Source organism: Chionomys nivalis, chromosome 18 (genome assembly GCF_950005125.1).
Source record: "Chionomys nivalis chromosome 18, mChiNiv1.1, whole genome shotgun sequence".
NCBI classification, from domain to species: domain Eukaryota; kingdom Metazoa; phylum Chordata; class Mammalia; order Rodentia; family Cricetidae; genus Chionomys; species Chionomys nivalis.
Genome location: NC_080103.1, coordinates 11,104,656 through 11,125,288, shown reverse-complemented (window position 1 = coordinate 11,125,288; position 20,633 = coordinate 11,104,656). Strand labels below are relative to the sequence as shown.

The 20,633-nt window shown below is 45.4% G+C and overlaps 1 pseudogene; it reads right to left on the bottom strand.

The window, feature by feature from the left end:
- Positions 1 to 7,322: 7,322 nt before the first annotated feature.
- Positions 7,323 to 9,644, bottom strand: LOC130890063 (PDZ domain-containing protein 4-like; annotated as a pseudogene).
- Positions 9,645 to 20,633: the final 10,989 nt, after the last annotated feature.

The following is a 20,633-nucleotide window of genomic DNA, read 5'->3' as shown; positions in this document are numbered from 1 at the left end:
AAGGAGCTGACTGAGAAGACAAACTCCTACAGGTGAGTGTCTGATTGGATGGGACCCGCACTAGGGAAGGAGAGCTGCTGCACTTGTTTCTCTTTGAACCAAAGTGAGGGCTGTGCTTCTAGCTTGTTTACCTTGTACTTGTCCTCCCAGGTTGATTTCTTCCACCTGCAAGGAGTCTGAGAGCCCCTCCCAAAATTGTCCTGTCGTCTTACAGAGCTTCTAGATAGAAAACATGGTTTGCACCATGGATTGTGTCTGGGACTCAGACAGGGGCTTACAAAGCCTGTTGCTATGGGACACAGATGTGGAATGTATTCCCTTTGGGTTCTCTGTCCTCCTTCAGATCATGTTTGTTCTATACCTGTTGATGTTCTCCCAGTACCATGATCAGTGTAGGATCAGTGTGTGTTAGGAGTGCAGAATCTTGTTCTCAGAGGTACAGCACCTTGTGATACTGGCATGGCTAATGTGGGCTGCAGTCTGGGCTGTCTGAGGACATGGGACCTTGCAGGGAAGGTGGTATTAGTGGGTAGGAGTGGCAGATGGAGATGGCCTGGAGCTCATCATTGTTTGTGATGGTTAAGCACCCTCCACAGTCGGCTTCTGAAGGAAAGGACAGAGATGAAGGAAAAAGTGGCCATGTTGAGAGAGGACAACAGAAAGCTGCAGCAGGAGCAGATCTTCCTGCAAGAGTCCTGTAAGGAGACAAAGAGGCTCTGTGAGGAGGCCCTTGAGAAGATCTGTGACCTCTTGACAAAGCAGCAGCAGGTAAGCTGAGGCAGCAGGAGCAAGCTGCCCACCTATCTAACCACATACCCACACACATATGTACACCGTCATGTAACCATCCACTCAGTTACCCAGCTGACCACCTCCATTTCATCTCATAGTTCATTTCTGGGATCCTTCAAAAGTATTTCTGGAGAGTTCACCTCTTGGAAGACACAACCTGACTGGAAAATAAACATTTCAGCTTTGGTAGAAGCTGCAGTTCTTTGAGGGAGATTAGTATCACATATCACACACCTACGTGTCAGTACGGTAGGAAGGGTTCTATCCTGGGAGCCACATAGGGAGAATCACAGAGCTTTGAGTGAGTGAGTGAGTGAGTGAGGACCAGGACCTGGGGATCATTTGTTTCATAGAACAGAATATTTCTGTTCTGCTTAAGCTACCAGGCCAGAGATCTTTGGATCTCCTGTCTCCTCACAGGTAGAGCTTCCTATCTTTTTCTGTCTCATCTTATTGCTACTGGTTTGTTTAGTAAGAAAGGGAAAGACTTGGTATATTTCTCAATTTTTCACATGTTCACTATTTTGGAACAAATGAGTCTTTAATAAAAACATTCAAGCCACAGAGCTATTTGAAAGTAAAAAGTGGACTTCTTTCCTTTCACCGAACTAAGGCGACCTCCCAGGAAATGTCTGGTTTGTCTAATTGGACTCTTAACACAGAACCAACCTGCAGTCCATGTCTTTGCTGATTTGTGATGCTCATTCTAACATGCACATGGTTATATCTTAGTACAGATCCCCCTCATAGTTGTAGAGAGTGCTGCATTTCAGAACAACACTGTGCTGACCTCACTGGGCTCTTACTGGCTTCTCTGGGGCTATTTTCTTATTATATGCTCTGTGTTATGGTCCAAAGTTGTTTTGTCATGACCATGGGTCAGTCTCATTCTCTGGTGTTATCAAGGTCTTCTCTGGAGGAGCCTGGGTAAGGTTTCTTAGGAGACTTCAGTGGGTCAGCTTCGAGCTATCGGGAGGCTTCATGTGCAACCCTCTTCCTTTGGGACTTGGTCTTTTGTGGTCGAACTCAGGTGTTCCAGAGGTTTTCCCTCACCTGTATGATCAGTGAGTCTTGCTATGAAGACCTTCCCTGAAAGGGGAAAGAAGTTCAGACGAGGGCAGAAGCCTGACTGAGTCTAAGAGCACTGAGAGACAGCACTGAGGACCTGCAGCCGGAAAGTGATGCAACACTCTAGTCTTTTCCTCTGCTTTTCTGGGTTCAGGAGGTGTGTGTGTGTGTGTGTGTGTTGTGTTTATATGTATCTTTGTGGGTTTGAGAATATGTGTTTGAGCCTTTATATGTGTGTCCACTCATGGAATGATGACATCTTTAAGGATGATGGAGACCAATGCTAATACAAAGTCCCGTTACTGCTGTGGTTAGCTTTAATTTGTATCAGTCACAGAGCACAAGGAGCTGCCCATCTTTTGGACAGCTAACTAGAACCAAGGACCACAAAACAGATGTTTAGAGACATAAATATTCATCTGCAAAGAAATCCTTTGCAGAAAACCAAGGTAACGCAGGACATGGAGGTGAGAAAGAGGCTGCTGAGGCAAATCAAGGTGCCTGAGAGCAGGAAAGCCCGGTTGAGGATGTGTGTCCTTCTGTGCTCTGCGTGAAAGGTGACTGCCCACTAACGACTTCTGCATCCTGTTTTGTTCTCCTCATCATTGCCTGCGGCCATTTTCCTTTCACCCTTGTCCAATCTTGAGTCTGGATTTTATCATTTTAGAGATTCTGAACTGCAGAGGTGTCTCCTCCAGCAGAAGTCCCATGGCCATGCTGAGCTGTGAGAACAGGCTGACTTAGTGCAGCCCACTCAGGCTCACCATCGTCTAAAGCACTCACTGCGTGCTGTGTCTGTAGCGTTCAAAAGCTGCTTTCATTCCAAGCTTCTTTACACGGATGTAAAGTTGGCCTGACGGCATTGGCAGAAATGAGGACTCTCAGTTATTGCTAGTGGAGTAAAATAGTAAAACTAATTATAATTTTTCAGAATGTGCATTGCAGTTCCCAGATGACCCAGTGATCCCTGAATGAGAAGTAAGGATCCACAGAGAATCTAGGGGACACGTGGGTTATAGAAGTATTCCTCAGAGCACCGCCAAACCAGAAAATATTCAAATGCCCTTCATTGATGAGTAAAAATTCAATGATGTCAAGCCCTTCCATGGAATATTGTTAAGCATGAAGCAATACATGCACTCATTAGGCCGTGAGTCAGCCTTCTTCTGTAACTTAGACAAATTCCTGGCATAATCATTTTACTGGATGCAAAGGTTTATTTGAATCCTGGTTGTAGAGATTGTCTGGTTTTCTGAACTCATTTCTTTTTTTTTTTGGTTTTTTCGAGACAGGGTTTCTCTGTGGTTTTGGAGCCTGTCCTGGAACTAACTCATGTAGACCGGGCTGGTCTCGAACTCACAGAGATCCACATGCCTCTGCCTCCCGAGTGCTGGGATTAAAGGCGTGCGCCACCACCGCCCAGCCTGAACTCATTTCTTGAACTCATTGGGCCCAAAATGAGGTAACCTGTGGTGCAGAGAGATCCTATTGGAGGAAGCTGCTGTCTTTGGACCATGGGGAAACACTGAGTGAGAGGAAGGGGCTGGTCCACCATCAGGCAAAGATCCTGGACCACGGAACTAAGCCTTTAGTACAGACTGGAAAACTTGTATGCAAGCTTAGATAACTGATCAAGGAACCCTGGCATCCACCATTTTGCGACCTGGATGCACAAGGCAAGCACTACATTGACTGCTCTGCCCACTGTGTTCTTCTCCCAGGGACCAGGCAGGCATGTGGTGCATAGACACACAGGCAGGCAACACACACACACACATATCAAGTAGAAATAGAATGTAAACTTATCAAAACAGAGCAAAAGTACAGAATCCTCACCAGATCACCACATCCCTGTGCCTGGTTTAGAATACGGGGGGGAGAGGGTGTGGGCTAATGGAAGTTAACTCTCTTCTTTATAGGATCCCAGGTGATCTCTTCTTCCATTAGTGTTAGCTAGGAACTACACATGTGAATGCAATGCAGTGTGCTTGTATGTGAGCATCCATGTACTTGTGATGATCAGGACTGTGTAAGTGTGTTTGTTTGTGTTTGTGTACATGCATGCACACATGGGTATGTGTGTGCAGACAACCTTGTCCTAAGAACACAATCCTCTAATGAATAGGAACATCAAAGACTGGAGGAACACCTTCAATTCCTGCTGAAGCGGAAGGAACTGGTTACCCAGCAAAGGGACTTGGCAGGAAAGCTGCAGCATCACTTCACTGAGTCCCAGACGAGGTAGGAGCACGGACTGACAGAAGCAGTTGTAGACTAGTGGATCCTCTGTTTTGGTTTTAGTGTATTTGGCAAGGCTCACACCCACATCCTGGTATAAAATCAGAATATGATTTAGCTAAACACCAGAAACTTTTGTCCAGGAAACCATATGCTTGGTTATTAGTCTTCTGGGGATTGTGTTCCTTTCTTCTCTTGTGAGAAGCAGGTGGTCAATTGTGAAGGACAGTGTGTCGTCTGCCAATTTGTTTTCCTTCAGGATCATCACATTTAGAGATAAGTGTTTATTCTTCTTGCTAACTTGGATGCTGAACACTCCTGCTGATTGCAGGCTCTCTGCAGGGTTCATCAGTTTCCTGTGAGAAGATTTACTCTGTCCATAAACAGATTAGGAGTTGACAAATTAGCCCAATGCAGGTTGTCTGTAGGGATAATCAGAGCCTTCTCTGCAGTGCCATGTAGCCTCCACTAGAGGGCAGTCATAGAGTTTTACAGGTTGCTCACATTCACCTGGTATCTAATTCAGGCCAGGAATATCTTTACTGAACTGGGACTCAGATACTGATATTTCTCCAAAATAATTTTTGGACTATTGAAAAAAATGCTGTTTTTTTCAAGTCCAGCACATTGTATTTTCCAGTTCAACTTAAACATTTTTTAAACTTTGAAAAAAAATCCATCCCAGGTGCACTCTGACTTTTTCCCTCTGGGAAGCAGTCAATTAGCTCAGCTAAAAGGCAATGGATTGTCTAGCTGGTGGTGGCTCAGGAGCTGACATGGCAGGGCCCCACCAGGCCTCTGTCCCAGCTGCCTTCCTCCTCTAGGTTTGAACATCTCCAGCATGAACTGGAACAGACCACAGCCCAGGAGGAGAGCCTCCTGCAGATGGAGCTGCTGCAGCTGGAGCGCTATGTGCCAGGCAAGTGAGCCACCATGGAGCCCCATTCCCACCAACCAGGGGATTCATGGTGTGGGTTTCCTTCCTTGACTTTTCTTTACTATCCGTGAATAGGCCCTGATTTTCTTCTTGCCTGTGCCCCAGAGAGACTGTTTCTATTTCTTCTCTGACAGCACCTCGTAAGAGAACTGAGAAGCCTGAAGGAAACCAGAGACACCTTGAAGGCATGACATTCTACACTCCAGGATCCAGGCCTCCTCTGAAAAAGCCATGTCCCTTTCTGCTGTGAGCACAACATTGAGGCAAATATCAATCAATCATCAGAGGATCCAGCCACATCTGATCCAACTCTGTTGGCTTACAATGTCCAGAAAAAAGGCTGTATCAGAAATAAGCTTGAGATTCAGAGGACACCCCACAAATTACTTAGAAACCGAACATCCATCACCAAGTGGCCCTAGTGTCGGCAAAACAACATGGAGGGAGATACTTGGGTGAGCAAGAGTCATTCTGTCAGCTACTGTCAAGGGCTTTTGCAAGCTGACTCCGTAAGTGATGTGGAATCTGACAAGGAAGACCCTGTCACACTGCTATCCAGAGAGACCACACCCAAAAGCCCAAGATTCTCTCTCTAGTGCAAAGCTGACACTGACCCCTTATCACGCACAAGTGGTGGTGATGAATATTCCCTACAGAGACTAATCCACTTCCTTGTGTCTCATGTTATTGATTTGCTTTTTCTTAAAGAATATTCCAAGGGAAAGTGGGAATTTTAATTTTGTTTGGTTGGTTGTTTTTGTTATGATTTAGATTGTTTTGGTTTGGTTTATATCTCCTGATATCTGTGCATTCATTTTTTGGGTTTCTTCATTTTAGTGTAAATTTTTGTTATATTTTGTTATTTCTTTTGTAATTTCCATTGTTTTAGTAGTTTGCTAAGGCTGTACACTGTTTGTAATGACCGCTGTTTTGAAGCACCCATAGAATACAATGAATGTTTTATGAATAAAAGACAGTTTTCAACTTTTCACTATTTTTTTTTTAAATTATTTATTTATTATGTATACAATATTCTGTCTGTGTGTATGTCTGCAGGCCAGAAGAGGGCACTAGACCCCACTACAGATGGTTGTGAGCCACCATGTGGTTGCTGGGAATTGAACTCAGGACCTTTCGAAGAGGAGGCAATGCTCTTAACCTCTGAGCCATCTCTCCAGCCCCTTCACTATTTTTTTTTAACATAGTGAAAAGGCAGCTTGCTTTATTCTTGGAATGTAGATGGGGAACAGGGGTTTCCTGTAGCTTCCCAACATGAGCTTCACCAAGACTGAGAAACCAAACGAGTGGCACATTTGAGAGCTGCATCACTGGAAGAGGTTTTAGGTGTCTCTCACTCAGCCCATCTTCCTTTCTCACTGGGTCCAGGCCTCCCAACTCCCACCAGATCTCTAGGCTAGGTGAGGTCTACCCTCTTGCCAATTGGGTTTGGCTTCTCAAACCCCTGATCATCTAAGCTTCTTGCTCAGGTTACTAAAAGTGGCTCTGCTCCAGGTGGCATAGGCCAGGGGTCAACAAATTCTTTTTGGATGGATACTGTGCCCACAATCCCTGTGATTTCACTCTCACTCACATGGGTGCACCTCAAAAGCCAACTCACATCCTTCCTGCCATTCCTCGGAGTAGAGTCCACCAGGACAGCTGCTTCCTATTCTTCCCCATCCCTTTCCTTTCCCTCCCACCCAGCCCTCCCATTTTTCCTCCCCCCAACCTCCTTCCCAGCCAGACTCGGTGGGGTCCACCTTTGTCAGGCTGCCTGAAGGATCTGCCAACCCCCAGAGCAGGTCCACAAAACAGAAAACAACTATTGGCAAGCACAGAAAAGGAGAAAAACCACAAAATTCAGGGTTGTCTTTGTCTATAAGGAACTGCGGCTTCCAGGGGTGGGAAGAGGCCATGCTCAGCAAAAAGCTGGACATTCTCTCTTGCTTAAGATAGTCCACCTCACTTCTCTCTGCACGGACTTCCCTGTCTCCAAGAACATATCAAGAACACTGTGTATGTACGCAAACATGCAGGCACACACAGGTGGCCTTTATGAGTATGCCCTCTATGCTGGCTGTTGACACAGCCTCTTGGGGAGCAGCAAATAGGTGGAAGAGAAGTGCCCCTTCTAGGGGCTTTCTACTACCAAAGTTCTGTGCACACATACAAATACAGGCGTGTGCATGAGCACAGCGTGCAAGCACACACATAGACACACACTAAATTCTAAGGGAGGGTGAGAGTCAGGCTCTCTAGTCCTGGACTGGGCTCTTGCTGGGGCAGCTCAGACAGTGGTGACAGAGAGCAGAGGGTTATAGATTCTTCTTCCATCAGCTGAGCGGGCACAGTGGGCCAGCATCTCTTGGATGATGATCCAGTTGTCCAGGATCTTCTTGTTTCTCTTCTTCATGGTCTTACGGTGGCTCAGGGCAATAATGTTGAGCTCAGGCTTGCTGTCGCCATTCTGCTGCTCCCTCAGACACTTCAGGCGGCTCTGCATCATGACTCACGCCTCTTCTGCTGCTCCCATGCTCGGATCAGGTGCTGCTTCCTCTCTTCCTTGCTCCAGTAGCGGCCCATCTTCATCTCACTCACTGCATCATCATCAGTGGTCATGCTGCTGCGCTCTTCCCGGATTTTCAGGGCCCTAGCCTTCAGCAGCCCATCTCGCACAGGCCGCTTGGCCACATAGCGGGTTCCATCACTTCGCACCTTCACCTTCCATTCCATGCGGGGGTACTTCGACAGCTGCGGCCACCACCCCACCCACCCGAGGACCACTAGCCAAGCTCAAGGAGCCATGGCCCAGATCCTCCAGGGTACGTGGCAGGGTCAACTGCACACAGCTCTGGTAATGCTCGCTATCCTGGCCACGATGATGCCTGGAAAGGTAAGGGTTGCCTTCGGGAACTACATGCTCCAGAGTAACACCTGTCTTGGTGCTGCATCGGACACGCTCCTCTGAGTGCTGTCTCCGGCCCACCTCAGGATGCCGAGAGAGTGATCGGAACTTGGCAGGGCTTCCAGGTAAAGAAGCCCCTTTGGGGTGGGCGGAGACAGAAGGGCCAGAAGGGGTCCGGTTCAAATTGGAATTGCCTGCAGCAGATCGCTTCAGGGGGATCTCAGGCAAAGGCTCCATGAGCGGGGGAGTGCTGCGGCAGCTCTCCCCAGTGTTGTAGGCGCTGGTGCTATCCTTGTCTGATTTCTCTGGCAGTTCAGAGATAACAGACAGCCCGTGCTTTTTGGGCTCACTGGCTGCCAGGTCGTAGAGGCTCTCTTCCTCCTGCAGCCAAGCCTTCATACAGCGCTCCCGCAGATGCTGCATCTTCTGTGCCCGCAAAATGTTGCGGCACTTGAACTCTAGGTGCCGAAGCTCCTCTTCCAGCATGGCCATCTCACGGCCTAGGCTCTCATTTCGGTTGACGTCCAGGGTACCATTGCTACTGGAGGCCCGGGAAAAGAGGATGCCTAGCTGGTTGCCATTCTCCAGGTGGCACTTGATCTCCAGCAGTTCCCGGTAGCCTTCATACTCCTCATCAGTGAGCCCAGGCAGGTCAGCCCCACCCAGTCCTGCCCCCTCAGCCAGCAGAGAGAGTCCATGCTGAAGTGAAAATCCCTGCTCTGCAGGGCATCCCCTTGCAGGCCAAACTTGCGCAGGCTTCCAGGGGTGTTGGTGGTGCTGGGGGGCTCATCCCCCAGCAGGTCATGTTCAGAGCTCTCTTCATTCCGGGTACTCTCATCAGTCCGGCCCACCCCGCTGTCCAGCTCCTGGCTGTTGCTCAAGCCCGGGCGCCCATCAGGAGCACCCTTCTCATTATTTCCGGTCTGCGGGCAGGGGGTGACTTCAGCTTCCTGGCACGAAGGTCCCCTTCATTCTCAGACCCAAAGTCATCTAGGAAGTCATCTCTGTCACTGTCTTTCCACCGCTTTGCTAGCTGGCTCTCAGGCCGGGCCACCAGCAGGGAGATGTTGGTGTTCTCTTCCTGGCTCAGGATAGCCACTGCCTCCTGTCGGTTCTGGACATCCATTCCATTAATCTGGATGATTCGGTCTCCCTCACGGATCCGGCCATCTTTGGCTGCAATGCTGTTGGGATTTACCTCTCCAACGTAGATGCCCAGGTCCTCCTCATCATCTGTGCGGTAGCACACCATCAGGCCCAGCTTGTCTTGGTGACTGTTTTTACACAGCTCCACCTCCTTGTATTCCAGCTCCTCCATTCCTTCTGCCTCCTGCGGGCCGCCCTCCATGAACTCCGCTGGCTCATAATACTCATGGCTGATGGGGGGGGGGGCTCAGAGAGGACGGACGGCTCCAAGATGCCCATGGGTGGGGTGGGTGGGCATAGCTTGCCCAGTGCCGTGATATGCTCGAAGGTGATGTTGGTCTGAGTGCCACTGTCCACCAGCTGAAGGTCATGGCAGGAGCTGTCCCCCTGCAGCTGGGGGCTGCGTCTCAGCACCTGGATCACCAGGGGCTCCTTGGAGGCACGCAGGGCCTCTAGGGTTTGCTCCTGAGACAGCTTGGAGAGCTCTTTCCTGTTCACCTAAAGCATCACTTTATACTGCTCCTGCGGTTTCTGGACAACGCACATATTACATCCCATGGTGCTGGCCAGCGAGGGAAAGAAGAGGGCAGGAAGAAGAAGGCGTCTTTCACTGTCCGACGCTTGGGATCATGGGTCCCGGGCCCGGACTCGGGACCATACCCTCAACTTTTCACTCTTAAGACTCTTTTTAGCCAAATGAGCTGTCACAGTCCTGCACACCCACAACTCACAGGTGTGGATCAATATCAGCAATTTCCAGGCAATTTGGAATACACAGTGATTTTCCAGCCATGGTCTACACAGGCAGATGGCACCTTGGATGTGGATATGGATGTCATGGCCTGCTCCTTGTATTCCCACTAGTCTACAGAAAATTAGACATATTGCATCCCTGAGGTCATATATTTCCCTACCATTAAAATGTGGTACACACACTGTACAACATGTTCATGACATCATCATGCAGAGCAAACCACCACTCCTCTGGTGGCTTCGTGACATCTCCTGGACTCTGCCTTCCTTCTCTCTGTAGCTCTGTTAGGATTTGCGTAGCTATATTCTGCCTGAACCTTGGCCAAATAAACCTCTTTATTAACAAATGCTAGTAAAACATATTTACAACACAGAGTTGCATCTGACATCACACAACTACATTGTTCCTGGCCTCTCAGGAAATGAGAACATTCAACAAAGGAATGTACAAAAGAAATCAGGAGATGCAAAGCAATCTCCCTTTGCTGGAAGGAAGGTGGAAGGTGTGGGTAAAGCATCCAGCATTGCTCCCTTGGCCAGATGAAGCCCCCTCAGCATGTGGCCAGCCATCCAACCATAGCACCTTAAGGCCCAGGCCCTGACCTCTTTCTGAGCACAATCTTGCACTCCTGACTCCGAAGACTGGTGACAGATATATAAGGCAGCTCAAACTCCTGCAGCTTCTGTGCAACACTGGATTAAAAAAGAAAAGTGTTGTCAGACTAAAGAGGAAGGGAAACCAATGGAAGTGCTTGGAGGAAATGTTCCCTTCTGACAAGAGGCAGACGGAACTCACTGCCAGAAGCAGCGCTCAAGCAGTAAGGGCCAGAGACACTCACAAGAAAAGGCTCCATCCTCTTTTTCTCGAACAAGGAAGAGACTAGAATACCCAATCAAGTCTTCTGGAAAATCCAGATTTGCAGCCACAGCCTGGGCACAGGCAGTACAGCTCATCCAACCGGCTAGTTCCAGTGTAGGACTTGGTGCTCAGTGGGCAGAGGGGCTGCGCTAAACCTGCCTCTCACCTCCAGGACATCTTCAGTCTGTTCAGACGTTAACACATTGACCGGAACATTCTGCCCATTGCTGAGCAGCACTTCCAAGGAGACCTCCTCTGTGGGGACTTGCTGTGTCTCCTGTATAAACAGACAAGGACGGGAGCACTACCTTATTAATGTAGGCCTAGGGTCCTGCTTAGAGGCACCCTAACTACCTAACCCTGGTGTGGTTCTTAAACTCAGGCTGGACTTCTCTGAATTTCAGTGGTGCAACAGAAGCTTTGTTCGAAAAAAAAAAAAAAAACCCATAAAACAAAAAACCTCTTAACAAAAAAGATGGTGCTTACTATGCCCTGGGTCTTAGGGTGATTGAGATGAGTAGATTTTGTGAGTCCACCGGAGGCAGCTTGATTGACAGTGAAGACTCCAAGCTGCAAGTTGTAATAACAGTGTTTGAGTTCCTCCATGTCAAAGGGACGGGAACTAGGGAGACTCGAGTCTGTGTCAAGACATTAGCTAGGCTTGTGTGTATGGGGCAAGAAAGCAGCATTCCAGACCAGATGGTAAGGACGATAATTGCTGTGACTTGGATTTGATCCGTGGTTGCTCCGGCCACGAAACAGAGCTCTACATGCCCAGCAATGCTACCTAACGTGGGTTCTCACCCAAGCCTCAGTAAAGCTCAGCCCGGCGTGGACCGGTTTAAGAGGCTTCCTTCAACCCGTCTGTCCTGCAGAAGTGATTTCTACAATGCCGCTGGGTTGAGAGCAGAACCGAGTGCGCAAGTCCATGCCTCAGTTGGGTGGCGAGGGCAGTCACTAACTGTGAAGTCGGTGGATCGATGCCACTCTTACAGGTGCAGTATTTCCCCCAAGCACATGATAGCCCTCCATCACCCTCCTCTCCGCGCTGTCTGGGGCACCTGGGGAGGGGGCGAACTGCTATGGGGTCCTTCTGAAGAGCTGGGGAGCAAACAACCTAGCGGTCCAGAGCCTACTGTAGACGCCACCCACAGGCAGAGGCCAAAAAATGTCACCGCCATGTTAGGGACTCCTTTTCAAACACTTGCTTGTGTCAATGGTTTGGCTTTTATTGTTTGAAACTGCTATTCATGTTAAATGTGCAAATAAGTGGGTTCCTCCTCTTTGGGACCAAAGCTCAAGGCAAGGTCTTACTATCTGGGGAATTATCTTGGTGATCGGATTGTTCGCAATGAATGGACAGGAAGGATTCAAGAACAGCAAAGGTGCATCAAAGAAAACTAAACAAGGTCCAGTGGTAGAAAATGGGCAGCAAAGGAGTCCTACAAGGGATATACCATTATGGGCTCAGGCACTAAGCCTCTGAACACAGGCTGTGAAGCTGCAAGTGTCTATCTTTTAACCTTTGAACCCCGATAAACCAGCTTGCCTCCATCTTCTGCTTGAAACTGGAATCTGTGAAAAACAGGAGGGACCCTGAAGGGTTGTAGCTAAAAGAGAGAAATATTTCCAGAAACATCTGGAAAAGTCCAGAGCAGAGAGAAAAAGAAGTAGACTGGACGTGGCCAGGGGTGTCAGTGAGAGAAGGGAGGATAACCAGGGATGGAAAGTAGAGAGAAAGCCAGGCAGGGGTGGTGGTGCATGCTTTTACTCCAGCACTTGGGAGGCAGAGGCAGGTGGATCTATGAATTCAAGACCAGTTTATTTTACTCTTTGCTCTTTTGGGGACCCACCACCCAGGCCCCAAAGAAACCACATGGAGACTTTTTCCTTGTTATAAATGTCAGACCTTAGCTTGTCTTGTTTGTATCCAGCTTTTCTTATCTTGATTCATCCTGTCGGCCTTTGCCTCTGGGCTTTTACCTTTCTCTTCTGTGTGTCTTACTTCACTCTTACTCCAAGGCTGGCTGCATGGCTGGCCCCTCCCCTACTGTCCTGCACCTCCACCTCTCATTTATCCTCTCTCCCTGCCAGAGCCTCCTATCCTATAATAAATACACCTCTAAATAAAGTTCAGTACCGATCACAAAGACAGCAGAACCCTACACCTTTTATTCAGAGCTTGAGCAGGTGTAGTAGGCAGCCCTAGATATCTTTATTCAAGCAGAATTTGGACAACCACGTGCCCTCCTAGGTGACCATCAACACTACAATGTGATTGTTATAGCCCACACATTCGTTGTAATCTTCCTCATGTTTATGTCAATAATAATTGGAGGGTTTGGTAATTGATTGGTTGCACTTACAGTCGGAGTCCCTAATATAGAATTCCCACGAATAAATAACACAAGCTTCTGACTACGACCGCCATCATTTCTGCTCCTACTGGCATCATCAATAGTAGAAGGCAAAGTCAGGACAGGTGGAAATGTGTATCCTCCACTGGCCGGTAATTCAGCACATGCAGGGGCATCAGTAGACCTGACCATTTTTCTCTTCATTTAGCAGGTGTGTCCTCAATTCTAGGGGCAATACATTTTACTACAACAATTATTGACAGGAATCCACCAGCCATAACACAATATCAATCCCCTCCATTTGTCTGATCCGTCCTGATCACTGCTGTCCTTCTCCCTCAGTCCCTCCCAGTGTTAGCCGCAGGTATCACTATACTTCTGACAGACCGAAATCTAAATACTGCCTTCTTTCATCCAGATGGTGGTAGTGCCCAATCCGTTTCCAACATCAATTCTGATTCTTTGGCCACCCAGAAGTGTATATCCGTATTCTCCCTGGTTTTGGTATTATCTCCCACACCGTCACTTATTCCTCAGGTAGAAAAGAACCATTTGGTTATATAGGCACAGTATGAGCCCTGATGTCGATTGGCTTCTTAGGTTTTATTGTATGAGCCCACCATATATTCACAGTAGGGTAAGACGTGGACACACGAGCCTACTTTCCATCGGCTACAATAGTTATCACCATCCCAACTGGAGTAAAAGTGTTCAGCTGACTGGCAACTCTACACGGAGATAACATTAAATCATCCCCTACAATGTTATGAGCACTGGGGTTCATCTTCCTATTCCCAGTAGGGGGCTCCCAGGCATTGTGCTTTCTGACTCTTCCTTAGCTATTGTCCTTCATGACACATACGATGTAGTTGCTCATCTCCACTGTGCACTATAGTAGGTGCTGTTCTCGCCATTACAGCTGGATGCGTCCACTGACTCCCACTATTACAGGTCACGCACTAGATGATATACGAGCAAAGACCCACTTGGCCATTACATTTGTAGGAGTAAACACAACATTCTTCCCACAACATTTCCTAGGATTGTCAGACAGACCACGGCGCTATTCCGACTACCCAGATGTTTATACTACATGAAATCCAGTGTCATCTGTGCGATCGTTTATCTCACTCACAGCAGTCCTACTTATGATCTGTATAATCTGAGAAGCCTCTGCTTCCAAACGAGAAGGACTTCGTGTAGAGCACTCATCGACAAACCTAGAATGACGTCACGGCTGCCCACCACCATATCATACATTTGAAGACCCTATTTTCGTTAAAGTAACATAAGAAACGAAAGACTCAAACCCCCTAAAAGTGGTTTCAAGCCAGCTTCATAACCTCTATGTCTTTCTCAATGAGATATTAATAAATAAATTACATAACTTTGTCAAAGTTAAATTATAGACTAAGCTCTATGTATCTTACATGGCTTATCCATTCCAACCAGGCTTACATGATGTTTCCTCACCTATTATAGAAGAACTAACAACCTCTCATGATCACACAATCATAATTGTCTTTCTAGTTAGTTCATTAGTACTTTATATCATCACACTTAATATTAACAACTAAACTAACTCACACTGGCACAATAGATGCCTGAGAAGTAGGAACTATTTGAACCATTTTACCCGCCGTTTTCCTTATCCTAATTGCCTTCCCCTCCCTCTGAATCATTACATGATAGATGAAATTAATAACCCAGCCCTTACAGTGCAAACCATGGACCATCAATGATATTGAAGCTATGAGTACACAGACTCTGAAAACCTCTGCTTTGACTCATACATATGACCAACCACTGATTTAAAACCTGGAGAACCATGACTGCTAGAAGTAGACAATCGAGTAGTCCTTCCTATAGAACTATTAATCCGGATCTTCATCTCATCTGAAGATATCCTACACTCATGAACCGCCCCTTCTCTGGGCCTTAAAACAGACGCAATCCCAGGATGACTAAATCAAGCGACTATCCCATCTAACCACCCTAATTTATTCTATGGACAATGTTCAGAAATTTGTGGATCTAATCACAGCTTTATGCCTATCGTACATGAAATGGTCCCCCTAAAAAAATTTGAAGACTGATCTCTATCGATAATTTAACTACATTACGAAGCTTAGAGCATTAACCTTTAAGTTAAAATCAGAGATGTCCAATCTCCATAGTAAATGCCACAACTGGACACATCCACCTGATCTACCACTGTCTTATCCACTACAGTAACATTATTCATCCTCATACAACTTAAAATTGCATTACAGAACTTCCCACAAACACCATAAATTAAATATGTTCAACTTATAAAAACAGGCAACCCTTGAGAATCCAAATGAATGAAAATCTATTCACCTCTTTGATTACCCCAACAATAATAGGAATACCCATTGTTGTTATTATTGTTATACTTCCATCAATATTAATAACCTCTACCAAACGACTAACCTCTAATCGATTTCATTCATTCCAGCAATGATTAGGGAAACTTATTATTAAACAGATAATACTTATTTGCTCTCCTAAAGGACATACATGATCTCTAATACTGTTATCCTTAATCATATTCATTGGCTCAACAAATCTATTAGGGCTACTACCACATGCATTTACTCCCACAACACAACTGTCTACAAACCTAGGAACAGCATTCCCTCTATAAGCCGGGGCTGTCATTCTAGGATTCCGTCACAAACTAAAAGCCCCATTAGCCGATATCTTACCCTCAAGGCACTTCAATTTCTCTTATCCTTATCCTTATTATTTTCAACTATTCTCTTATTCCTTCAACCTGTAGCCATAGCAGTCCATTAACAGCCAATATCACTGCAGGACATCTATTAATCACTTATAGGGAGAGCCACACTAGTTCTTACAAGTATTAGCCCACCTACTGCTACAATTACATCCATCATCCTAGCTCTACTCACCATTATAGAGTTTGCTGTAACCTTAATTCAAGCCCACATATTTAGCCTTGTAGTCAGCCTTTCCCTACATGATAACACATAATAACCCACCAAACACATGCATTTCACATAGTAATCCAAGCCCATGGCCTCTCACAGGATCTTTTCTGCCCTCCTACTAACCTCAGGCCTGGTAATAGGATTCCACTATAACTCAGTTACCCTCCTCTCACTAGGATTACTAGCAAACACACTGGCTATAAACCAATGATGACGTGACATACTCCGAGAAGGGACATAACAAGGCACCATACTCCTATTGTCCAAAAGGACCGACGCTATGGAATAATCCTATTTATTGTGTCTGAAGTATTTCTTTGCAGGGTTTTTCTGAGCCTTTTATCACTCAAGTTTAGTTCCAACACATGACCTGGGAGGCTGCTGACCACTAACAGGAATGCCCCCACTCAGTCCCCTAGAAGCCCCCTTCTAAACACATCAGTACTTCTAGCCTCATGAGTGTCGATTACATGAGCTCACCACAGCTTAACAGAAGGAAAACATAACAGTATACATCAAGCCCTACCAATACAATTTTCCTAGGGGTTTATTTCACTATTCTACAAGCTTCAGAATGCTTCGAAACCTCATTCTCCATTTCAGATGCGATTTACGGATCAACATTTTTTATAGCGACAGGCTTCCATGGCCTTCATGCAATCATCGCGTTCACTTTTCTCATCGTCAGTCTTCTTCGACAATGACAATTTCAGTTAACATCCAAGCATGACTTTGGCTTCGAAGCAGCAGCGTGATACTGACACTGTGTAGATGCAGTTTGATTATTCTTGTACTTTTCTATTTGTTGATGAGATCTTACTTTCTTAGTATAACCAGTGCGTCTGACTTCCAATCACCCTAGTCATAGTCTAGAAGAAAGTAATTAACATACTACTAATTTTATTAATTAACATCACCCTACCATTATCCTAATCTCTGTAGCATTCTGACAACCTTATCTAAATATGTACGCAGAAAAAGCTAACCCATAGGAATGCGGATTTGACCCGATAAACACAGCTAGATTAGTTTCTCTGTAAGATTTTTCCTAGTAGCAATCACCTTTCTGCTCTTTGACTTAGAAATTGCACTACTCTTACCCCTATCATGAGCTATGCAATTCCCTAAAATAAATCTACCAACCCTGATTGCATTTATCCTGATTACTATCCTAGCCTAGGCCTCGCCTACGAGTGATCACAAAAAGGCCCAGAATGAACAGGATAGCTGGTAATCCGTTTAATTAAAAATAATGATTTCGACTCATTAGATTATGATAAATATCATAATTACCTAAAAATGACAACTGCAGTATTTAAGCTTACATCGGCCTTTATCTTTCCATTCCTAAGAACACAAATATTTCGATCCCACCTTTCTCAACTCTACTATGCCTAGAAGGAATATGCTCTCACTCTTTATTCTAGCCACATTTACACCTCTACACACACACTCAGTAATTATATTTCCAATCCCCGTTGTAAGTTTCGTGTTCGCAGCCTGCAAGGCAGCCTTAGGACTAGCCCTACTGGCAAAAAATCTCAAACACATACGGCTCCAATTTCGTACAAAAACTAAAATTGCTCCAATTCTAAAATTATTTTCCCCTCACTCATACTACTACCCTTGACTTGGTTCTCCAATAATAAAAAAGTATGAATTAACATCACAACCTACAGTCTTCTTATTAACCTGATTTCCACCAACCTGTTATGACAAAATAACGAAAACAGCCCAAACTTCTCTGTCACATTCTCCGCAGAATCATTGTCCGCACCTCTCCTAGTCCTCACACCCTGACTCCTTCCACTTCCACTTCTGGGCAGCCAAAAATCACATCAAAAAAGAACCTGAACATAACAAAACTTTCTATCTCCCTACTAGTTTCCATACAAATTCTGTTATCATAACATTCTCTGCAAACTAACTTATTATATTTTACGTCTTATTTGAAGCCACCCTTAATCCTACCCTTATCATTATTACATGATGAGGGAATCAAACAGACTCAATGCAGGAATCTACTTCTTATTTTATACACTAATAGAATCTATCCCCATGTTGATTACCCTTTTCTATATCCAAACTTCAACAGGACACTAAACTTCATCCTAATATCATTAATTTCTTCACCTATTAATCAAACATGGTCTAACAGTATTTTATGACTAACATGCATAATAGCTTTCATAATTAAAATACCATTATATGGAGTCCACCTGTGACTTCCAAAAGCCCATGTAGAAGCCCTTATCGCAGGATCTATAAATCTAGCTGTGATTCTGCTAAAACTAGGGGATGTGGTATGATATGAATTTCCATACTCCTAGGCCCAGTACTCAATTCTATAGCCTACCCACCATCCTCCTATCACTAGGAGGAATAATCATAACAAGCTCCATCTGCCTTCGACAAACAGACCTAAAATCACTCATTGCTTTCTCCTCAGTAAGTCACCTGGCCCTAGTCACTGCAGCTGTTATGATTCAAACACCATGAAGCTTTATAAGAGCCACAGCACTCATGATTACCTATGGTCTCACATCCTCACTATTACTCTGCCCAGCAAACACAAACTACAAACGAATTCATAGCCGAAGAATAATTATAGCTCGAGGGCTACAAATCCTATTTCCATTAATATCCACCTGATGAATCATAGCCAGCCTAGCTAACCTTACCCTCCCACCAACAATTAACCGAATTGGAGAATTAATAATTACCATCTCACTATTCTCTTGATCAAACCCCTCAATTATTCTACTAGGAACTAACATCTTACTTACCTCCTTGTGCTCCAGGTACATCATTCTCACTACACAACGAGGCAAACTAACCAGGCCCATAAATAACCTCCAACCCTCACACACACGAGAACTCACACTAATAGCCTTTCATATCCTGTCCGTATTCTACTCACAATCAACCCTAAGCTATTCATACGACTCCCATTATGTAAATCCAGTTTAAAAATACCAGACTGTGAATCTGGAGATAGGATATCAATCTCCCCATTTACCAAAAAAGCATGCAAGAGCTGCTAACTCCTGCCTCTGTATTTAAACATACAGCTTTCTTACTAGGCTTTTATAGGACAGAAGTAATCCATTGATCTTAGGAACCAAACACTGAGTGCAACTCCAAATGAAAGTAATAAACACAATGACATCCTCAATTTTCCTGATGCTCATACTACTAGTTTTCACAATAATCTTTAATTCACTAATGTAACAAGCATAGTCACTTTCCTACCTATGTAATTCTGTGTATTAAATACGCATTCTTTATTATCCTTCTTCCACTATCCTCATTCTTTAACTCTGACACAGAACTCATAATCACCATGTGACATTGGGTTACTTATTTATTCATTTATTTTTGTTTTTTTTTTGAGACAGGGTTTCCCTGTGCTTTTGGAGCCTGTCCTGGAAGTAGCTATATTAGACCAGGCTGGTCTCGAACTCACAGAGATCCGCCTGCCTCTGCCTCCCGAGTGCTGGGATTAAAGGCATGCGCCACCACCGCCCGGCTGACATTGGGTTACTATTGGTACTATAAACCTATCTTTAAGTCTAAGTTTGACTTCTTCTCAATTATTTTCCTACCAGTAGCTCTATTGGTCACATGATCAATTATAGAGTTTTCCACACAATATATGCACTCAGATCCACACCTAAATCGATTTATTAAATACTTACTGTTATTCTTAATTACTATAGTTATCCTAACCTTAGGTAATAATCTATGCCAACTTTTTATTGGCTGAGAAGGCATAGGAATCATGTGTTTCCTATTAACTGGCTGATGGTGTGGTTGAGCTGACGCAAACGCAGCAGCCCTACAAGCTATCCTCTATAATCGCATTGGCGATACTGGGCTCTTCCTAGCAATAGCCTGATTCTGCATAAGCTCCAACTCCTGAGAACTCCAACAAATCTTCATGGTAGATAACACAAATATTGTCCCCCAATAGGTCTCCTGATCGCAGCTACAGGTGAATCAGCACAATTTGGCCTACACCCATGGCTCCCACAGCCATAGAAGGACCAACTCCTTCACTCAAGCACTATGGTTGTAGCGGTGATTTTCCTCCTAATCCGATTCCACCCCCTTACCTCTAACAAGCACAGTTTTTACAGCTGTACTATGCTTCGGTGCAATCACCACTTTATTTACAGCAATCTGTGCACTCACCCAAAATGACATCAAAACAAACTGTAGCATCCTCCACATCGAGCCGATAGGCCTGATAATAGTATGAACCAAGCTCACCCACCCTTCTTACACATCTGCACAGGCGCGCTCTTTAAAGCCATATTGTTTAATGCTCCGGATCCATTATCCACAGTCTAAATGACGAACAAGGCATTCGAAACATAGGTGGCCTAGCAAAAGCCATACCATGTACATCCTCATGTTTGACCATTGGTACCTTAGCCCTCACGGCAATGCCTTTCCTCACAGGATTCCCCGCAAAAGACCTAATTATTGAAGCCGCCAACACCTCCTATATCTTCGCCTGAGCCCTCTTAGTAACAGTAGTAACCACCTCAATAACAGCTGTTTATAGCATACAAATCATCTACTTTGTTTTAATGACTAA